Genomic DNA, 21,324 nt, shown 5'->3' with positions numbered 1-21,324 from the left:
ATTACCTTCCGGGTTGTAACTTATTATAAATAGAAAATATTAACTAATTTCACTCATCCGTCATCCTTATATTATTTATTGTTCCCTTTCCTTGAAAGTGCTCAAGAATAATTATTTCCGATTATTAAACATAGTTTGATATTTTAAACACTGTCCACAAATTACACTTTCACAGTTTTCATAACAGTTTCTGAATATGTGGAAGGTTGTTGCTAATACTCGTATAATGTAAAATACCGCATTGCACAATGTGCTGTACATTTATATTGGCCTATTCATAGAAAAAATAACACGAAAACCAGTTTCTTTATAAACTATTAAAAAATAAGAATTAGAACACACACTGTTTACTTCATTGTACAGTGCACTATGAGACACTTCTCCATATTTTCTGATGTAAGTGAGAGACATTTGTCAATAAAATGTTCTTGTAGAAGAAAACAATCTTTCTACATTGCAAGATGTCACACGACTGTACTTCAGTAAGACCATTTTTCCTGGAAAAAATGATCTCTGGAGATTGTATCTCTTCACCATTCAGTATCTTGCATACAGTGAGGAAAGTAGAATAGCAGGGGTTTCCATACTTTGCTCCAAAACATGACGGCCTCTCTTTCTGGAATTGGTAAATCCTTATAAACCCCCATTTTCTCCTCAACCCTTAGGCGCGTGGCAGAAATACAATATGGCAATGACTTCAAGAATTGGCAACTCATCTAACAGTTAAGTGGTGAAGAGTGTGAGGGAATGCCGTCATGTTTTTTTTTTTTTTTTTTTTTTTTTTTTTTTTTTTTTTTTTTTTTTTTTTGCAAAATATATCAGTTACTACCTATAATTTTCGAGGAATGTTGATTTCAACTTCTCTTTTTGACAGTAAATGGCATTTGTTTTACACTTTCCATAATATCTATGGATTTCTGCAAGGAAAGTCCTGAAGATTCTAATTATGTAATCTCTCTGGAAGTCAACCAAAACTGGTTGTAATGTTTGCAATTGAGCATTCCATTTTAGGTTCCCTGAAAGTAGCTTGAGCGTCATGCAATGGTCGAACTGACACTGCCAAAAACATCACAACTAGAGATTTTACAAATTTCGAAATGTTCGTAAAAGTTTATGGCCCGTATTCAAGGCACCCACCTCGTAAGTACCGGCTCTGGAGGCAGATGCACAGCAAACAATTGCTCTTTGTAGCATTGAAGTCTTTGAGAAGCTTTCACAAACCTTCTTTTATGGATATAATAGGTCTGACTTGACGGAAGTTTGTTCTTAATTCTTCGGTAACACGTTGCAGAGCATTGGTGAAGCACGTAAAGTATATTAGTTTCAGATTGAAAACTTTGAGAGCATTTGCAGATTTTAACATATAGGTACGCTCCAGCATCGGAGAACAAAACTAGCAATTTTTCCTTTTGGTCAGCATTCAGCCACTACATCTTCAAACCATGGTGAACAAATCTGGCTACTACGTAATGATTCATTTGTTGTGGGGTTTTGGAGACGATAAATAATGGCTTGGTAGGGGTTTAGGGTCATTTTTCCACAGTGAGATTGGCTATAAGGGACTCATTACGTCTGTCTTCTTATCAACAACGATCAATATGCAGGAATTTGCTATTCACTTTCTATTTCTTCCATCAAGGTAGTTCTTCCAGAGTGTAGACTCGTAACGAATTTGTCGCTAGCAGTATCTCTCTAACACTCACGGGAGGATAAACGTACTTAAATAGTTTAAAATAACTTCAGAATTATAACACACCACTCTAATGACACGCTGGTCATTGAGAAAGTTACGTAATTAATAGGTAACAGTTCTATATAGTGCACATACTGAATAATTAGCAAAGTAACAGATTTAGCATGACTTGTGGGCCATCCAAAGCCCCGACCTCCACCCCACTGTGTGGGAGTCCTTATATGTGCTCGATCACTATGGCCTACATTTAACAATATGTATCTGAATCAATATAACCTCATACAATATCAGATGAAACTATTAAGTAATTACATATTGAAATAGGGGATTTGGTGCAGGGAACATCGGTGTTTGTTGAAGGATAAATCGTTTAACACGTGTCTTAATTGAAATTGTATTTAAATAAATAAAATTGAATCATTTTGGTCCAGAGGTGCACTCATTTGGTGGAAGGATAATTCCTTTAACATGTTTATTAATTGTTATTATATGCAAATAATTAAAATAGGATCATTTGGTTGAGAGAACATCCGTTTTTGGTGCAAGAATAACTCGTTTAACATTTTTCTAAATTGAGGACCGTTTTTGCAAAACTTGCTAACTACAAAATTTTCAAAATTGAGATTTTGATGGATTCGTTAACATAAGGCAGGCCTCTACATGATGTTCAAGGCGTCTTAGTAAAATTGGGTTATTTCTCTTCATTGTAGTGTTTCAAAGTGTGATCGTTTTTTCAAAACTTGCTTTCTGCTATAAGTGAGAGTTACAGCAAAACTTGTTTACTATATTGCTTTGTCTCTCCTGTAAAATTTATTTTTTTTTTCAGTTAGCAAGTTTTGCAAAATCGGTCCGCAATTAGTTTTGAATGCATCCTTTAATAAATCACTCCAAATTAATGTCAATATAACGAAGATAATTTGTTTTGTTGGCCTCACTGTGCATCTGTTTTCTTATTAAGTTTATTTATACACATTTTAATATCTGTGGTCATGTGTATTTAAAATATGTAGGTGTACCAGTAGGCCGTTTCTACTCTTGTTGAGTTCCTGTTACTATTCTGTGTTGTAAATGACTTGTGTTCATGTAACTGATTATAGATTTTCATTAATGTTTTTAATATTGGTGATTGAGGAAGTGACGAATCATGGCATGTAAATACTATTGCTACTACTACCACCGATAGTGCTACTGTTATTATTGCTACTACTGTTACTACTGTTATTGCAAGTTATTTTGAACCTTACATCTCCTAAGTCTGTCTTTCGAAATGCTCGGTACGACATGTACTCAATGTAACGGCACGGCAAGGATGCCCCTCCCTCGGGTAACGTGACTCTTTTCAGAAAACGTTGGTTCTTTCACTTTACGGTTCTATACTGTAAAAGAACTTGGTTCAATACAGACATAATCATTTCATGACACTCCGGTTTTGAGAGGAGAACATGGTTTCGTAGCAGGTTTTAATTAATCTGTAATGACGTAATGAGTAAGTATTTAAATATAATCGTGTGTACACTCCTCCTCTCTCATCCGGGCTGCGGACCGGCAATGGCGGAATTACTATAGCTATTTTTATATATTATATAGGCCTACATGACTTACTCCTGCATCTAATATTTACATATTCTTATAAAAATATTTTATAGGCTTATTATTTGAATTTACAATTATACACAATCCATATCCCTATCATTGCTGCCATCATCGCCATCGTCTTCATCGCTTGGTCCAAAATTAATTATTATTTCGTCAATGGCATCATCCATTCGGAATTATCTTCTTAATCGTAGATACTACTTTCTGAACAAGATAGAATTCTTCGATTGTATCCCGAATGACATGTTGATCGAAGTCGTCCACTTCAACTTTACACAAGTCCTAATTCTTGAATGAAATAATATGGTTTGCAGAACTATAACAAAATAATAACTTACAACAGTAAATTCATTATGTCGCTCACAGTACACACACTATTGTACATAACTATTATAGCAATAATTTCTAAATATTACATACCTATTCTTTCCCGGAGTAGTGTGAGGTTCATTCGGTTGTAATTCAATATTATTCTTAATTAACTTCACGGAACTAATACTTTTGCCAGAGTATTTAGCTGCTCTCTCATATTCCTTATCAAGAGGTTCCAGCAAGCATTTGTTTAATTTTCCCTCCTCGCAACACTTAATTATATTTGCGATAATTTCTCTTTCTCTGCTGTGGATAACAGCGTTAGCCTACATTTTCTCTGCGGTGGTGTGATTTCACCATAATTACTATACTGTGGTTGCTGCTTCATGTTAACACTACTGGTAGGCAGTGAAAGAAATATTTCTATGTTTCTTGACAACAGATTATGATGCACAGCATGCGCAAACAATTCCGTTGGCACCACCCACGTCGCGCTTCCTTCCCTCTGCCCCTCTGTCCCCGCTCAGGAAGTTCAAGATAACTTGCAATAACAGTACTACTACTACTACTACTACTACTACTACTACTACTACTACTACTGCTACTGCTGCTGCTGCTGCTGCTGCTGCTGCTGCTCATTTCATTCAGTCATAGTTTTCTGCGCCAGGGCAGGTTTTTCACTGTAAACTCAGCATGCTCCAATCTTTCGTATTTTCTGCCTTCCTCTTAGTCTCCGCATATGATCTATATATCTTAATGTCGTCTGTCATCTGTTATCTTCTTCTGCTCCGAACTATTCTTCCATTCACCATTCCTTCCAGTTAGAAATGTCCACAAGTAAAAGGGAAAGTTTTTAATTTTTGGATACAGGATACTGAAGAACAAATATATGTATTAAAATTGAAGTCCTAGAACAAGATATTGTTTTTAATTATTGTGGATACATCTTGTGCTAAAATTGAAGTACCCTGTTTTAGACTTTGTTAGCTTTGCACCAGAATTTGTACAGTTTAAAATGACAGAATTCATGCAAATTCGCGCTAGAAAATCCTACAAGGAAAGTCGAGAACCATCAGAACGTGATATTAAGAAGCTATGTAGGTTTCATAAATAAAAAAATGCCATATGATCAATTTTATAATGTACTACTCAAATTATTATTTTGAGATAATTCGAATCCTATTTGTTAGTTGATTTTTGTTATTATTATAATACTTCAATCTTCCAGAATGGCCCCGAGGTTCACTCAGCCTCCTATAAAATTGAGTACCGGGTCTTTCCCGGGGGTTAAAGGCGGTCAGAGCGTGGTGTCGAACACACCACCTCATTCTAGTGCCGAGGTCATGGAAACCATGGGGCTCTACCTCCATGCCCCCCAAGTGCCTTCATGGCGTGTGACGGGGATACCTTTACCTTTTTATTATAATACTTCAATAATAATACTTCATTGCCAGAATAAAGATACATATTTGTTTTTTATATTAAAAAACTCTGGTATCCCCAGAAAAAAAACAGTAAAAATAATGTAATTTAGCAAAATTATTCTATGATGTTATTATAGTACATTTAATTTACGTGAAAAAACTCCATGTGCCTACAATATTTTACGTTACATGCTAATTTATAGGCCTATATATAAATTAATTAATTATATTTATATATTTAATTAATTAATTAATTTATTTTATTTGTTTATTTATTTGTTTATATATATATATATATATATATTTATTTTGCTTGTAATTGTAACATAAAATATAAATAAACATAAAAACTTTAGCTGGCCCCTGAAAGAGTAGAACTCGTGATTTAATGAATAACATTTTGGAACTGTCCGATTTTGACTTTACTTTGCTTTTCATGTTATTTATTTTGTTCTTAATTTTCTTTTCGTCAGTTTCTTTCCCGCTGTAAACTTCCACTTCAACATTCATAACCTGGATGCCTTTTTTTCTTCATCACGTCTTGCGGGAGGAGTTTGCAACTTATTTAATAATGCTGGGTATTCTTTTAGTAGATTAACAAACAACAATTGAATCGTCCCATGCAGAAAGGGCTTCAGTCACAAATTTTGAAAAAACGAGATATCGATGGAAATCATATCTTTATGGGTGGCTCCATCGGCCTGTGCAGAAAGGTATTCAGTCCAGTGCTTGGAAAGATAGAAACTGAAGCGTCAGGCTCAGAGTTCTATGCAGAAAGGAATATAGTGTACAGAAAGTTTTCTTTAGTTTTCTCAGATCTAGATCTAATGGACTGAAGCTCTTTTTGCATGGGGCGATTGTTCCCTTTATCTCTCTTTACACTTTCCACTTCGTCGTGATTGTCAATGTACTTGTTAAACTAACTACTGTACATTTTAAGGACGACAATCAATTTATCCGACATAGAAATTAACACAAGTGCATGGAAGTCGAAAAGTAACGAATCTTCCCGGATAAATCTGAAGTACTGTCGATAATCGATATAATCGAATATTCTTGATAGTTTGTACTGCTGCCACGTAGTACACACTTCGTAGTAATGGTGGCGGCGGTGATGGTGGTGGTGGTATCGGGTTTATGCATACAAAACGAAGTATATTTCTACTTCAAGTATTTTCTATAGTCAAAGCAAAAGTTAATACTACAACTTTATGCATACGACCCATTGTCTTGAGCATTAGAACAATGCACATACACATACACACACGCAGATATATATATATATATATATATAATTATATAACAATAAGTAGCAGTATATATACAATTTTGAAAGACAATATCCAGAGGAGATAACTCAAGAAATCCGTCCATCTAAAAGCCAGTCAGCCATCGCTGTGTCGGCAAACCTAACTGCATTTCTTCTGAAATTAATATTAGGTTGCTTAGACCTATATCAAAGAAATTATTTTTCATTCAATTATCATTTGAATTACAATCCTATTCTTTGTGTCTCTTTGTTTCTTGCATTGTTAATACTTATGGATGGTCTAGTTTGTTTTCAAATTTTTGTTCCGAAATTTGCAACTCTACTAAAAGGGAAATTTAAATGTAGACCTACACGATAAACTGGTAGTGATTACGTATTTGATGACGTAATGTGTGCAAGGAGCGTCTAATCCTTAGTGAATTACCTACCAAACAGAACGCTTATAACACGTCAGGCGACAGTCAATATGCAACACCAGGGAGATAACCTTCATGATTCCGTAAAGAGCGTGTTATCGTAAGTTATATGACATTATTTTTAGGGGAGATAACTAATTCTGGAATGAAGTATTGGTCATAGACGTCTCTCAGGTGGTAGCGCGTTTTCCTGCTCACTCAGAACTCGATGTCTACTGTGCTGATCACTTGGTTGGGTTTTTTCGGAGGTTTTCTCCAACAATAAGGCGAATGTCTTGTAATCACAGTGCGAATCCTCGGTTCCAGCTTGCCCAGTATCATCCCATTATTACCAGTTTCATGATACAGCGTTAAGTAACCGACTTACAAATGTAGCCTAAGAATGCTATTTTGCAAAGAAATGTGAGCTCTGCATTTTTAACGGTTCATTTCCCTTTGGCTATGTGAAACAATACAAACCGGAGTTCACCATTCTTTTGCTGATTCAGTCCTTGATATACATCTTCATAATCTATAGACCAATATTTTGCAGTTTGATATTTTTTCACTGCTTTGCAACACTGTGTTTCTTTGTTGCCATAAACCAATCAATCTAGGGTCAATTTTGTATCTTTGTCATGAACTCTTAATTCATTTACAATTTACGTTTTAAATAAACACAACGTCTCTAATACTATCATCCCATTCAATAATAGTAATTTGTGGTACAAAAGACTATGCTAGGATTTTATCCACGAGTGAAACATTTAACGCCTGAGGCGAAGCCGAGGTGGATAATTTTCACGAGAGGATAAAATCAATTCTCTCTCACGTTGCATAAAATATTTTCTCACTACTCCCTATTATCTGAACTGGTTTTTGTTTCGTTGTCATTGCCAATCTTAACAATAGTTTTATTCGTAGAAGTGAATTAAACATTTCTGATTCACTGCTAAAAGTGTTTAAATCACTTTCTCCTTGACAAACAATACATTACTAACAATAAAATTCATTCACATATTAATTTATTTATGACTTCTTCATAACCAGCACATTACCAAGAAAAGACCTACAATTTAAAATTAAAATTTCTTATATACTCTGGTTTAGACACCAGTAATGGAAAAAACACTATGTATCTTATAGAGTAAACAGATTATATGCGCTCGTGGAATTTATCAGCCTCGGCTTCGCCTCGAGCGCTAACCTTTTCACTCGCGAATGATATCTCATTTTACTCTCTTATACTATAAATTGCTACTAGGCTCTGTGCAGGTATCCAGATCAGAGAGTTTAATTTTGATGTTAAATCATATACGTATTCTTGATAATACAGTGTATTGGTTGTGAAGGAGTTTTAAATTAATGAATGTGTAAATTTTATTTTTGATAATGTGTTAGTTGTCAAGAAGGGAGTGAGTTAAAATTTTTAATAGTGAGTTAAAACTTTTAATTCAACGAATGTCCTGTAACTAATTGAAACATTTAATTCACTCGTAACGATATTAGTAGTTTATATGCCAGTGGGCTGTATTTTGTAACACAGTGCACTGTTGAGATTCTTTTGCCATAGTTACTTATTGTTTCTCATTGCTGAATAGATTGTAATTTTGCTGACAAGTTAATAATAAAAACTTTTAAACTGGGCTCTAATATGCAGTTTTGAGTTTCGCAACAATTTGATCCGTCAATAGTTAAACCGCGCACAAACAATGCAACTATCCCATCAAGAGAGGAGATGTGAGTACACATGTACTGTACAGCCCATTCGTTATTTGATGAAACCAAATGCAAACGTGTGCCGTAGCTCATAGTAAGAACCTTATGGTGGAGGTTAATTTACTATCTAGCTGAAAATGGGAACGTAGCGAGAGCGGAAGCTTTCCAATCAACATTCTTCTTTCCCTCACTCGTAAGTTAGTTTGATGAGATAACCAATGTCCTATAGCTAATTACTTAGGAAGAACATGGATTTCGATTAGTTATCTGGGGTGTTTTGAGCTGACAAGAATGGGTGGGCAACTCGTGCTCTCAAAGTGTCAACACAACCTCAGTGCAGGTCTGGGTCAAGTGAATAAAGTCTAGCAAATGCTTTTACTAGTACATTTTAGGCAAAAGCTACTGATATTAGTGAATAACATCTAAGAAAAAGCTTTTGCTAAATAGAAAGATCTAGCGGTACTAGTAAAAGCTAAATTTTCCAGCATATACTAAGAAAAAGTGTGAATAAAACCAAGCATTGTCTTGATTTTATTAGCAATTGCTTAAACAATTTTAAGTGTGGGTCAACCCAGACTTAAAGGTTTCAGTCTTTTTCTAAACTTTCATCTGAGATGGCGGGATTTATGCAGTTGAGGTCTCCCAAGTTTACAGGGAACGAGTAAGGTCCAGGGAAGAAGACTACTGTGATTTCTACAGGTTTAATGAGGAGAATGTGGAATGGATTGCTAATTATTTTCTTTGTGCGATGAATGAATCCAGAGGTGGTGCCTTGTCTTCCAAGCAACGGATTGAAATCTTTCTTCAATTTGTAAGTGACCCTGGATTTCAGGCAGGTATTGGAAAGGACATTGGAGTGCATAGGACGACTGTCTGCAAAACGGTGAGTATTGTACTTGGCAAAATTCTGAATAAGTCTCACCTTATGGATTAAATTCCCTAGAGGTAATAATGAACTCAATACTGCCAGATTAGAATGGGCAGAAAAGTATCAATTTCCCAGCGCCATAGGAGACATAGATTGTACTCATGTCCGCATTGTGAAGCTATTACATAACGGGGATGAGTATATAAACAGAAAAGGCGAGGCTACTATCAATGTGCAAGCTACCTGTAATGATAGGGAACAATTTACAAGTATAGATGCACAATTGCCAGGATCAGTCCATGGTAATAGAATTCTGAAACGCTCTGATATCTACTGCGCAAAGAACAGCCAGGAGGATTATGTACTTCTTGGTGAAAGTGGTTACGGAATAACTCCCTGGCTCATGACACCTTATAGACGACCCAACACTCCTCAAGAAATAGCCTACAACAACTTTTTTTTACAAAAGAGCGGGTAATAATCGAGAGGTGCTTTGGGCAACTAAAAATAAGATTTCCTATCTTAAATCATGTGAGAGTTAAACTGGATAAGGTACCTGCTATAACAATTAGTTGTGCCGTACTTCATAACATAGCCAAATACTTGAGGGATCCAAACCACTTTGAAGGAGATGAAGGAAATCAGATTGATGAATTTGAAGATGATCTTGAAGAAGGAAATTTGAGACGTCTGGGACAAAGGAAGAGAGATGACATAAAGGAAGTTATTTATAATTTAAGACTTTAGTTGTATTTCTATTCAAACTTATGAAAATTACATTGTTTTTACAATTATTATTAATTTAATTGCAAGAGATGTTTTCATTCTGTGACCATTCACAAAACTGTGTAAGTTAAGCCATTACTCTCATTGTTACTTAGCCTATCGTTTTTCAATCTCTCTAATATTAACATCTCTTTTTCTTTTTGAATTTTTGTCAGCTGTAATTGTTCCAATAAAAGAAGTCTTTGTAATTCACTCGTCGTCAAATTCTTCGTTTCCTCTGTTTTCGTGAGAAAGAACTTGGACTTTTTTTTGGTGGCGATGGTGGGGAAAATTCTGAAGTAACTTGGGGTGCCTCAGAGCAATTACCAACAGTTAGGACTCCTAAAATGAAAAAAAAAAATAGTAATGTAAACTTTCATATTTTTAATGTCTCATAGTTGTTTAAATAAGTAAATAAAATTATTTTGACCCATCTGGAATTTGACTGAAGACAGGATTTTGATCCGAAGTCAGTAAATCTAGAAGCTCTTTTTCCCATGGCTTTAGGACGATTTTCTTGTTACCTGTCGCTGTTTTGTCTGTTTTATTTTTTACCTCTGCTTTCATATTCTAGATTTTCTTCTTTAATTGCTTCTCTAAAGTAGACTTCCCTAGTTCTTGCTGATATTCATTCATGATCTCTCCCCAAGCTTTTTCTTTTTTATCTTTGATCATAGGAATCTGTGATTTATTAAAAATCACAGGATGCTTGCTCAAAATAGTCACAAGCCTTGCTAGGGAATCGCTTCCACAATCATCAGGATACTCACTTTCGGAAGAAGACATTTCTAAAACTACACACCTGAACTAACCCAGAGTCGAACTAAATAAATATTAAAGAAAACATCTGAATTAACCCAACACAGAGTCAAACTAAAGAAAACAGGTGTTAATTAAAGTAATTTCAACAATCGGTAATAGTATTGTCGTCAATACATGCCACACTGCAAATACACCTATCTAGCCAGCAAAAGCTGAGATTTTCCAGCACTTTCTACCTAGCATTAGCAAAAGATTATTCACACAATGTTAAGCTAATGCTAATGCTAGTACTGAATGCTAGATAGCAATTTCTTTTGCTAATACTTAATTCTAACAGCTAATGCTTACTTTTTATTCACTTGGCCCTACACTAACTCTAGTGTCTGTATGCGGTTCTTGCAAGACGCAACTTCGATCGCGTCTGCAGTAAGTGGCGGGTCATTTTAAGTGAAAAACAATATAAGCCGATCAGATCATTTCTCTTTAGTGATAGAGGAAAGAGAAAGATTTTTTTAATTAGATAAAACTTGCATTATGTTCTATTACACTTTCTTACGCATGACATTTTATGTTACAAATAAACCCAGTGAAGTTTTTAGGATGGTATTTTGGATCAAAATGTAAAGTTAGTAATGAAATGCTGTCTGGATCTGCTTTAGAACAGCTAAAGGTAAAAATGAGATATCAACAAGGTGAGAGTGATATTAAATATCGTATGCACGTTGTGCGTGCGAGTTACAGAATTGCACGACATATGATCGACTAGCTAAGAGCATTTATGGATAAATTTGAAATTTGGCAGTATCATATAGAATATAGATAAACATCACTTTCCCTGACTATAAGCTATCTTGAAATGAGATAAGGAAATCTGCTTATCAAATAATTATAAGACCCTACTTCAAGATCTACAGCAGAATTGACTGGTAAGTTTGCAGAAACAGTGACAATTGACATAGAATCGAGATTTTTCTGAAATCCTTTTGGCTTGCAGCCGATAGAAGATCCTGAAAGTTTGTAGCTTGAATTGATAAATCTACAAAACAGCACGCCATTCATATTCCAGAGAAATCAGGAATCGAACTGTTCGTAATGCTAAGTCAGAATTTTCAAATATACTCTTTACTTCCACATTACGTACTTAAGGCAGAGTTTAATACAAGAAAGAAGTATTAGAGCTGAGAAGTAAGTTTATTAAATTTCATTTGCCGTGACATGTAAAAAATTACTTCCTTCAATTTGTGATTGTTTGCAAATACAGCCTACAATCTTTCTGAACAGAGGAATACTCTTTAATGTATAAATACTTGTAAATCCTCGCGTTCTATATTTCAAATGAGACATAGCCTATAATAAGAAATATTAATAATTCGTGTAATAATAAATAAGTGTTGCAGCCATGTTTGTTGTATCTTTAAAAGGTTGTAGCCTATTCAGTTTATGTTTCTATTCCTAAACTAATTTACAAAGCTAGGAAATAATATAATTTTGTTATGTGTATTTAGCCACAGTCTGTCTAAAATTACTTACTTATTTATTTACTTTTAAGGAACACGGAGGTTCATTGCCGCCCTCACATAAGCCCGCCATTGGTCCCTATCCTGAGCAAGATTAATCCAGTCTCTGTCATCATATCCCACCTCCTTCAAATTCTTTTTAATATTATCTTTCCATCTACGTCTCGGCCTCCCCAGAGTCTGTCTAAAATTACTATAATTGTTGTGCCATGCGTCATTCTGAAATTTAAATCATGGAGTAGATATCACAACCACCTGCAAGAGCCGCCAGAGCGCACCATGGCAGTGAACTGCTTCTGTAGCGAAACTACAAACAACTTGTAACTGTTGCGACTGGCTTCATCTGTCTTTCTTTCTTTCAAGGTTATTTTAACACTTCGTGAGCACGAGTTGCTCATCCATGGACAAGAAGGAAGGAAATTGGAAGAAAGAAACAATATTAAGTACATCTACTCACGGCCCTATATTTGGTGAAAAGATTGTTCCATAAACTGTACAAAGATTTACAAGCCCATTCATATAAATTTTTTAAATATCGCTTGAGTGTGGACACTTTTGATGAACTTCTGAACCTGATAGGCCTGGCGTCAATTAGCAGGATATTAAGTGAAGGAAAGCCATTTCTCCAGCTTTCAGTTACTTCAAGGTAAAAAGAAAAGATCATGGTTAAGAAAAGGTTTAAACATTAAAATGATATACTGACTTAAGCAAGTACGCGGTATTACAACAACACAAAGAAATAAAAAAGTAATTTATGAAATAAAAAGAAATTGCATTTTCATTCATACGAAACATATAAAAATGTTAAATGTTGTATATCATAAAAGTGATATATTACTTACAGAATTTAATGGCACAAGTCAAAATTTAGTTTCGTTTCAAGTGTAAAGTTTGCACAATATTTATCGCACTGGAGAGAAAGTTTCCTTTACGACCAGCAATACCAGAATGATGCAACTATTTTCCCAAGTAGGCTCAGGCATATTGAACGTGTGCGATGTAAACAAAAGTCGCATGACTGCGCAACTGATCAGTTTGTGTCAAACACAAACTCATTAGTTGCCGAAATTTATAGTTGAATATTAATTGCGTGCGAGCGCACTGTCATTTACAGAGCGGTTCAGTAAAAGTTGGCAAAAATTTTCACAGGAAATAGATGCTTTAATAAACATTTTGAGATTGGGAACTTGGGATCTGCGAAGCCAAATTAAAAAGACATGAGCTTAAACATATCTATCTCTATCGCTTACTGTTTACATATTTTTTACATTTACACTTATTTATATTTTAAAATTATTTTGATATGATTTACAAACCTGAGTTAACATCGTACTGTTTTATATCTCACAACAGTTCCTCGAAAGAACGATCACCAACTTCAATGCAGTCATGATATCGGCATACGAGCTTCTGCCAGATCCTTTCAAATATATTTAACGTGCTTTTAATCACGTCACAGGCGACTATAATCCTGGCAACTAATTCCAAGTTCGTGTTTACTGAGTTCTTATAAAAAGTGGTTTTAGATATTCCCATAGGAAGTATTCGAGTGGAATCATGTCGAGTGATCTCGCAGGGTATTAGAATAGAGTCTCTCCTTCAAATTCAGCAACGGGTAAATGTGTCATCTAGACAGAGGTTGCGGACATCTAAACTGAAGTGAGGCGGTGCTTCGTTTTGCTGCAGGCACATCTTTTTACGGACAGCAAAGGATATGTCCTGCAACAACCCAGGCAAAACTCTGCACGAACAGCAAATACTATGTGGCCGTTCAGACGGGAAGGCACGAGATATGGCCCAATGAAATGGTATTGTAGTGTACAATGCCGGCCCAGATATTTACCGAAACTGACTTGATCTTCTTAATCTGCTTTGCAGACCTCAAGTTCATTATCTCAACAAGCTTCGCACAGCATTCTCTATTTCCTGTTACATTTTTGCACATTTTTATTGAATCATCCTATGAACTTTTGACAGTCATTGATGCAATAAAACTATTGCGTGTAACGCTAAACAGGAATTAGAACAAATACAATTTCCTGTAAGAGATTTAAGTGCGTCTCTTTTCATTGTAGAAAATGCTGAGTCACACAAGTATGACATTAAAAACGGTAGCAAAATGTTTATGGTTTTCTTTGCAATTGTGAGATACTGACATCGCGCATAAATCCAAAAAGACTGCACTGAATTGTCTAGAAATTTTGTTTTCATAGTAGAATCGTATGAAAAATCAAGCAACTCATTTTTCTCCTTGACAGGTTGCTGGCATTTTGAATGTTGATATCACCAGAAATACCAAAAGAAGAAATTATCCATTCTAACTCTGAACGGTCAAGGTAGGGAAGTACTTTGTTACTGAAGTTTGTAACGCATTTAGGTGTTCTGGTATTAACGTCTTCAGGCATTCTTTTTCATTTTCAGCAAATCGATTTTCAAAACTATCCACTAAAGGAAAGGGCAATAATTTACCTGCTATAACCGAAGACTTGCAAAACTTCAGTTTTTTTTTTTTGCAGAATCCTTGAATTTTGTTTGTAATTGAAATAATAGTTTATTTTGCGGTGCATACTTTCATTTAAAGAGTTCAGTCTCTCGAAAATTTCGGTAAGATATGTTAGTTTCCCACTACAAAAATTATCTTCCAAAAGTTTAGCATACTCTGGTTTTTCGTTCTAAAAATAAGAAGCTCATCTTGAAGCTCTACCATTCGTATCATTGATTTAACTCTAGAAAGCAAAATGGTTTCAATGTGCAACAATAAACTGGTATGCTCGGCCTACATAGAATCGCAAAACATTTAAACACTCTAGACTTAACTGGTCGTACTTAACACAGATTCTAAAAGTCCCTCTTCAGCAGTTCTCATAATTAACACCTCCCTATGCAAGAAACAATGAGTTGTCATTATAGTCGGGTTCACTACTCTCACGAAACTTATAATCTTATAAATTCTTAATGGCGCCGCTCCGTCTGTGCAAAGAGAGATGCAATTTTCCCACTAAATATTATGTTCAACAAAATAATTATTAACACAATCATAAATATCTTTGCCTGTAGTAGTGGTTTTGAGTTCTTAGCAAAATAAAAATTGTTCAGTAATATTATCTAAATTATTTAATTTTTTAATCCGTGGCGCTACAGCCCATGAAGGGCCTAGACCGACCGGCCTCACACCCATATGCCGAAACAGAGGTGGACGATCATCCAACCAGAATGGAGGTATCGTGTGGTTAGCACGATGAACCCCCCCCCCAGCCGTTATAGCTGGTATTCGCAACCGGATTTCGCTACCTATCGTAGCTCCCCAAGTGCATCACGATGCTGGGTGGGCACCAATCCCATACACTGGCCGAAATTTCGTGAGAAAATTTCTTCCCTCATGAGGACTCGAACCAGCGCGCATTCCGTAACGCGAGTCCTAGGCAGGATGCCTTAGACCGCGACGCCACGGCGCGGGACTATCTAAATTATACTCGAACCTAATAAAGCTAATTAATTGGCATTTACCACTTGTGTCAAGGTTTTCGTCCAACTCTAGAGAAAACACAGTATCCCCACTAATTTACTGTTCACATCAATTTCAATGTCGGAGAGATTTCTTTTATAATGCAACTAACAGTGTTATCCGAAAACTTCACTAAACATAATTTTTACAATTTTTTTTACGCCCTAATAATATTAGTTCCTCATCAATATTATGAGTTTTTTTTCGGTTGGGCTGTTAACTCAAAAACTACATATGAAGCATGCAACACTTTGTCAGAAACAGATGTGCGTTCAGTAACGCACTAGAGAATTTTTCTTGTGACTTCAAAAGATGTTCAAAATATTCTCTTGGTTTTGAAGCTACATGAGAATGATTACTTTCTAAATGTCTTCTTACTTTTTTCGGCGCCATTGACTGATTTGACAAAACATTTTCGCATATAAGTCACTGGAGATTTTGTTTAAGTCTATATTCATCTCCACGCCACGAAAAACCATATTGCAAGTATTCATCACTATATTTACGAAACACAGTAGGTACGTTTTTGTGAATCCTGAACGGAATTTCCGCTCACATTATTTGAATTAGCACTGCTGTCATCTAACCCAGAATTTGATTCACATTGTCTTTTTCGAATTAAAAATTTGCCCATGATAAAATCTAAATAAAGCACTTTTGATAAAATAGTCGTACTGTCACTCGCACACACATATGTATATACTGAAACTAACCAATATGTTCTTACGATTCTAAAGTCTGTTTATTACTATGTGGGAAGAGTAAACGAATTACTAGCCATTGTTGCAGGTTGCTTTATTGTTGCTTTCATTCGAATTACCGCCAGGCAGAAAAATTAAACTGAGCATTGTTGTAGGTATTCATGTTTCATTTGTAAAGTCTGTATCAAAATAAAATGTACCATATCAAAGACTTCGTTATAATAAAAAAATGCGTTGTAAGGAGACTTTCTGGATGGCATAAAATTTATTTTTCATTTCCTAAATTTCGCGACACACTCTATGGGGCTGCGTGACACACCGGTTGGGAACCACTGGTTATTAAATAAGTTTCTTTGACCTTATAACATTAAATATTGCAGACTATCCACAGAAGCTCTAAAAACTAACAAAGCTGTTTTAAAGACAAAGTCACTTTCGAGGAAAGTTCATAAAGTGTACATTGTTGCAGCAAATGTGTATAACTTCAAGATGGAGTGATACAAATTAGTTTGGACTTAGTTACTAGTAAGCATTAACTTTATGGGTGCTATTCATAGACATTTCGCAGCACGCGCTACGAACGTACTAAGCTAGCCCCAGCTATCCAGTAGTTACTTGTACAGAATTAAAATCATATCCTGTCGCTAACACTGGTTTATGAATACGAAAAACGCTGATCATCCACCGAAAGCTCGCGCTAAAAATGTCTATGAATACGGCCCTTTAAGTCTAAATCCATGGTCTCCAATCACCTTCGATTCAGATACTCGACAACTTGTAAAGAAATTCTTTAAGTACGATATTTTTTACTTCATTGAATTTGGAAGAATATTTTGCAGTACCTGCCCCGAAAGCAGGCGTTTGGGAACCGCTAGTCTGAAGTGTAATAATTTTGTTTTAAGATAGGCATACACTATTGTAAATAGGCCTATATTAGTTTTCATCAATTGGCCACATTATTTTTTCTGGATGTGCAATAGTGCAACATGTTGCTTTGAGTAATGCGTAATGTATTTAAAATGTGTATACTAGTTGATTCTCAGTATCATTTCCAATGCAACCGCTTGCATTAGAAGAGTCGAAAAGGTAGACTAGAGCTCATAGAGGCGGAAACTGGTATTCCGACGCGAACACGCTATTCGATTGTTTGACGCACAAATGAACAGGTCTCTTTAATAGATGAAGATCTAGGTATTACTAAAGCAAATGCTTTTCTTGGTATCCTCAAGGTTTTGTTTTTATTGAAATTTTGTACAGTTTGTCTTTCCACTGCAGCAGCTGGTAGGCCTAACATAAACTTTTTAACCTTTTGTGAAATTGTCTCACCTTTCAAGAGAGACTCAACTTTTTTTCTTGGACTGTTCTTGTTTTTGTTTTCTCCATTAAACGTTGAAGTCTTTTTCCTGTATTTCTATTTATTTTTTTTAAATGTAATACTTACTTCCCTTTCGTTCTATAACTTATTCTTATCTCCCAAAGCCCAAGTCTTGTTTCCTTGAATTCTCTACTATGTTTCGTACTGTTTATCGCCTTTCAATAACAAGGTTCTTCTGAATATCAGAAGATTTTTCTTGCTCTGGATCCAGTTGAGGTGGGGATGTAATCAATCATAATATGAGCTAGGAGCGCCTCATATTTTTTATTCTGTCACTATTTCTTTGTCGTTCTCTTCAATCCAATATCAAAACTATCTCTTTTTTAGGTAACCGAGAATTATTTACTTATAGATATACAAAATTACTGATTATTTTGTAAATAGACAATTTAGCACAAGATGTAGATCTGGAGATGTTTAGACTAACACATGATAAACTGGATACAAACTATAAATGTTTCTGTTAAACTCAGTTACACAGACATACTTTATGAATAATTTAAAGCAAGCAAAACAAGCTTACCTAAGGCCTCAACATTGCAAATGTAACTTTAGCAGACAAAATAGTTAAGTGACCATATTAATTCACATTAATATAATATGTAGTGTATCCCAGTTCAAGTGCTATCTTCATTTGTCATCTTTATAGACTCCATGGAGGTGACGTACTTCCTGTTTCCTTCCAATACAGTACCTAAAATATAAATGGCCTCGTCCTGAGGTTTTTCTCTGAAGATAAAAGTGTGCATAAAATGTAGCTTAATTGATGAAACTGAAAGTAAAATTGAAGAATGTGAGAATTACTTAAAACATGGAGGTGACATCAATAAAAGTACACCTAGTTTTCAATATGTATTATTGTAAAAAAACAAGAGTAAATAATTGAGTACCTTACAATAAACAGATCCTTACGCAAAATGGTAGACTTACGCTTCCTCTAAAAACACGTAGAGGATTGTGTTGCCTACTAGTGGGATTTTGTTGGACAAACAAAGCAATTCTATGCAGGTGACTCTAACACCATAGATTACAGAAATGAAGCGGGTTTACATTTTTATCTGATTTATAAAAAATATATAAAAAGGTATTGTTATGAATTTACAACACAAATTATTTATTTCTTTTAAAGAAAGAAAGCTGCTCCTGGAATATCGAGACATGACGTCATATACACTGTGTTCCGCTTAAAACATCAGTAAAATAAAAGTCCATTGCTCTAATGAAAAACTTATTTAATTGAAACTGTTAACATTTTCTAATACCTAAAGAACTGCAATTTCAATACACTTCAACATTAGTACCATATTTATAGCATGGCAGATGTCGAGCCTGTTTTCCACCTCTCTCCAGGTTTTTCTGAACATATCAATAGTGACATTTTGAATCGCAAGGCGGTTTCTGAGCTTCAAATCATCGAGGTCAGCCACTGGCGTTCTGAATACTTGATCCTTGACGAATTCCTATAGAAAAAAAGTCCAAGAGTGATAGATCTGGAGACCTTGGCGGCCAAGCGATTGTTTCGGATCCTCTGCAATTCCACTGTCTGGGAAATTGTCATTAAGAAACTTGCATCAACTTGCCTCCAAAACATGACGGCCTCTTTTCTTGGAATTGGTAATTCTCATAAACCCCCATCCTCTACTCAACTCCTAGCCGCGTGGCAGAAATACAATAGATCCCAGCATTGCCAAATATAGAAGTCATTGCCTCTTCCTGATGGCTTTCACCCGTTCTCAGTGTCTTTTCAGTCATTTTCCATGATTAATGAGTAATGGAGCAGATGATCCGCAGTCAGGCCTCCTGATTCACCTGAAGATCCAGGACCATCACGACAAGAACAGATAACACCGTCGAAGAAAACAGAATATGTTATTTGCAGAGGAGTATAGCTAAGAAATCGAAGTGTTAAAATTGTATCTAATGTTAGGAATTTTATCCATAACTTTATCGAAAGTTGTGGCAGTTTGATAAGTAAAAATCTTAATCACTTAACATCGGACGCAACCGGCAGCGTTGATATATATATATATATATATATATATATATATATATATATAGAAATTAAGAATTACGGTTCACCAAATAAAAAGAAAATAAATTAACTAAAATAGAATTCGATAAGATAGACCAGTGTTCCGCAACCGGTGTGCCTTCACAAGATGAAAGGTGTGACGCGAGCTTTTACCTACTATTGTAGGAAATTGATAAAATTCATTTAAATTAAATTAAAATTAAATTGTTTTCATAAATAGAGTATATTTTTGCATAGGCCTATAGGCCATTTGGTATCTCGTAAAACCTACAAGGGAATGAACCTACATACCTGCCGAGTTAGTGACATGTCCAGTGACATAGAAGACATTATGAAGGAGAAAATAAAGAACAGTCAGAAGTTGTCACTTCAAATCGACGAGTACACCGATATTGGCGGTCACGCACACCTTCTTTCCCACATTGATGGGGATGTAATTGCAAGTAATTTATTTTGTTGCAGAGAACTGTCCGAACGAGCTACCGGTGAAGAAATATTTCGTACAACTAATGAATATGGGTCCGTAATGAATTAACATGGGAGGATTGCGTTATTGTTTGTACAGACGGAGCCGCTTCTATGACAGGCCGAGTGAAAGGATTCTTGGCTGAAGTACGTGAAGTAAATCCTAACATACGGAGCGACCACTGTCTCATTCACCGCGAAGCCATTGTTACTAAGTCTTCGCCATCTTCTCTGAAAATTGTGATGGACGAAGTCTTAAAAGTCGTGAACTTCATCAAATCGCGGCCTCTAAATACGCGGCTTTTTTCCGTTTTGTGTCAGGAAATGGATCAGAGCGCATTACACTCCTGCTACATACAGAAGTGCGATGGTTAGCACGAGGTAAAGTGTTGGCACGAATGTTTGAACTTAAAGACGAGGTACCGTACTTTAATTTTTTACTATCGAGGGCATGACTACGCAGATTTATTTGCAGATGATGAGTGGATATCTAAGTTGGCATATCTCTTCGATATTTTCGTACATTTGAATGAGCTTAACAGAGAAATGCAAGATAGAAACGAAAATATACTGACTAGTATGGATGATTTGCAGTTCATTTTTATGTTCGGATATGTCTAGTAATATAGTACAAATATATATATATATATATATATATATATATATATATATATATATATATATATATATAAGTTCAATCATAAGACATATCTCTTTGCAAATGTTTATTTGCTATGAAAGTATTAAATATATATTAACGTTTTCGCCTTATTTGGCATCATCAGATATAATAAAATGCGTGATCTGAAACTTGAATAAATTGACAGACTACCAGTATAATGTACATGGTTAATGAAATCGTCATGAGTTTTATGTATGAAGCTAATATAGGTTGTTATAATTGATTTCATTACAATACAAGTTT

The 21,324-nt window shown here is 35.2% G+C and overlaps 1 protein-coding gene across 1 annotated transcript in view; it reads right to left on the bottom strand.

Moving 5' to 3' along the window:
- Positions 1-21,324, bottom strand: part of LOC138705947 (facilitated trehalose transporter Tret1-like) — a 256,949-nt gene that overhangs the window by 45,716 nt on the left and 189,909 nt on the right. The gene's annotated exons all lie outside the window — the stretch shown is intronic.

This window comes from Periplaneta americana, chromosome 9, assembly GCF_040183065.1.
Source record: "Periplaneta americana isolate PAMFEO1 chromosome 9, P.americana_PAMFEO1_priV1, whole genome shotgun sequence".
In the NCBI taxonomy this organism is placed as follows: domain Eukaryota; kingdom Metazoa; phylum Arthropoda; class Insecta; order Blattodea; family Blattidae; genus Periplaneta; species Periplaneta americana.
Note: the sequence above shows the minus strand (reverse complement) of the source record. Positions and strands in the feature narration are given on the sequence as shown.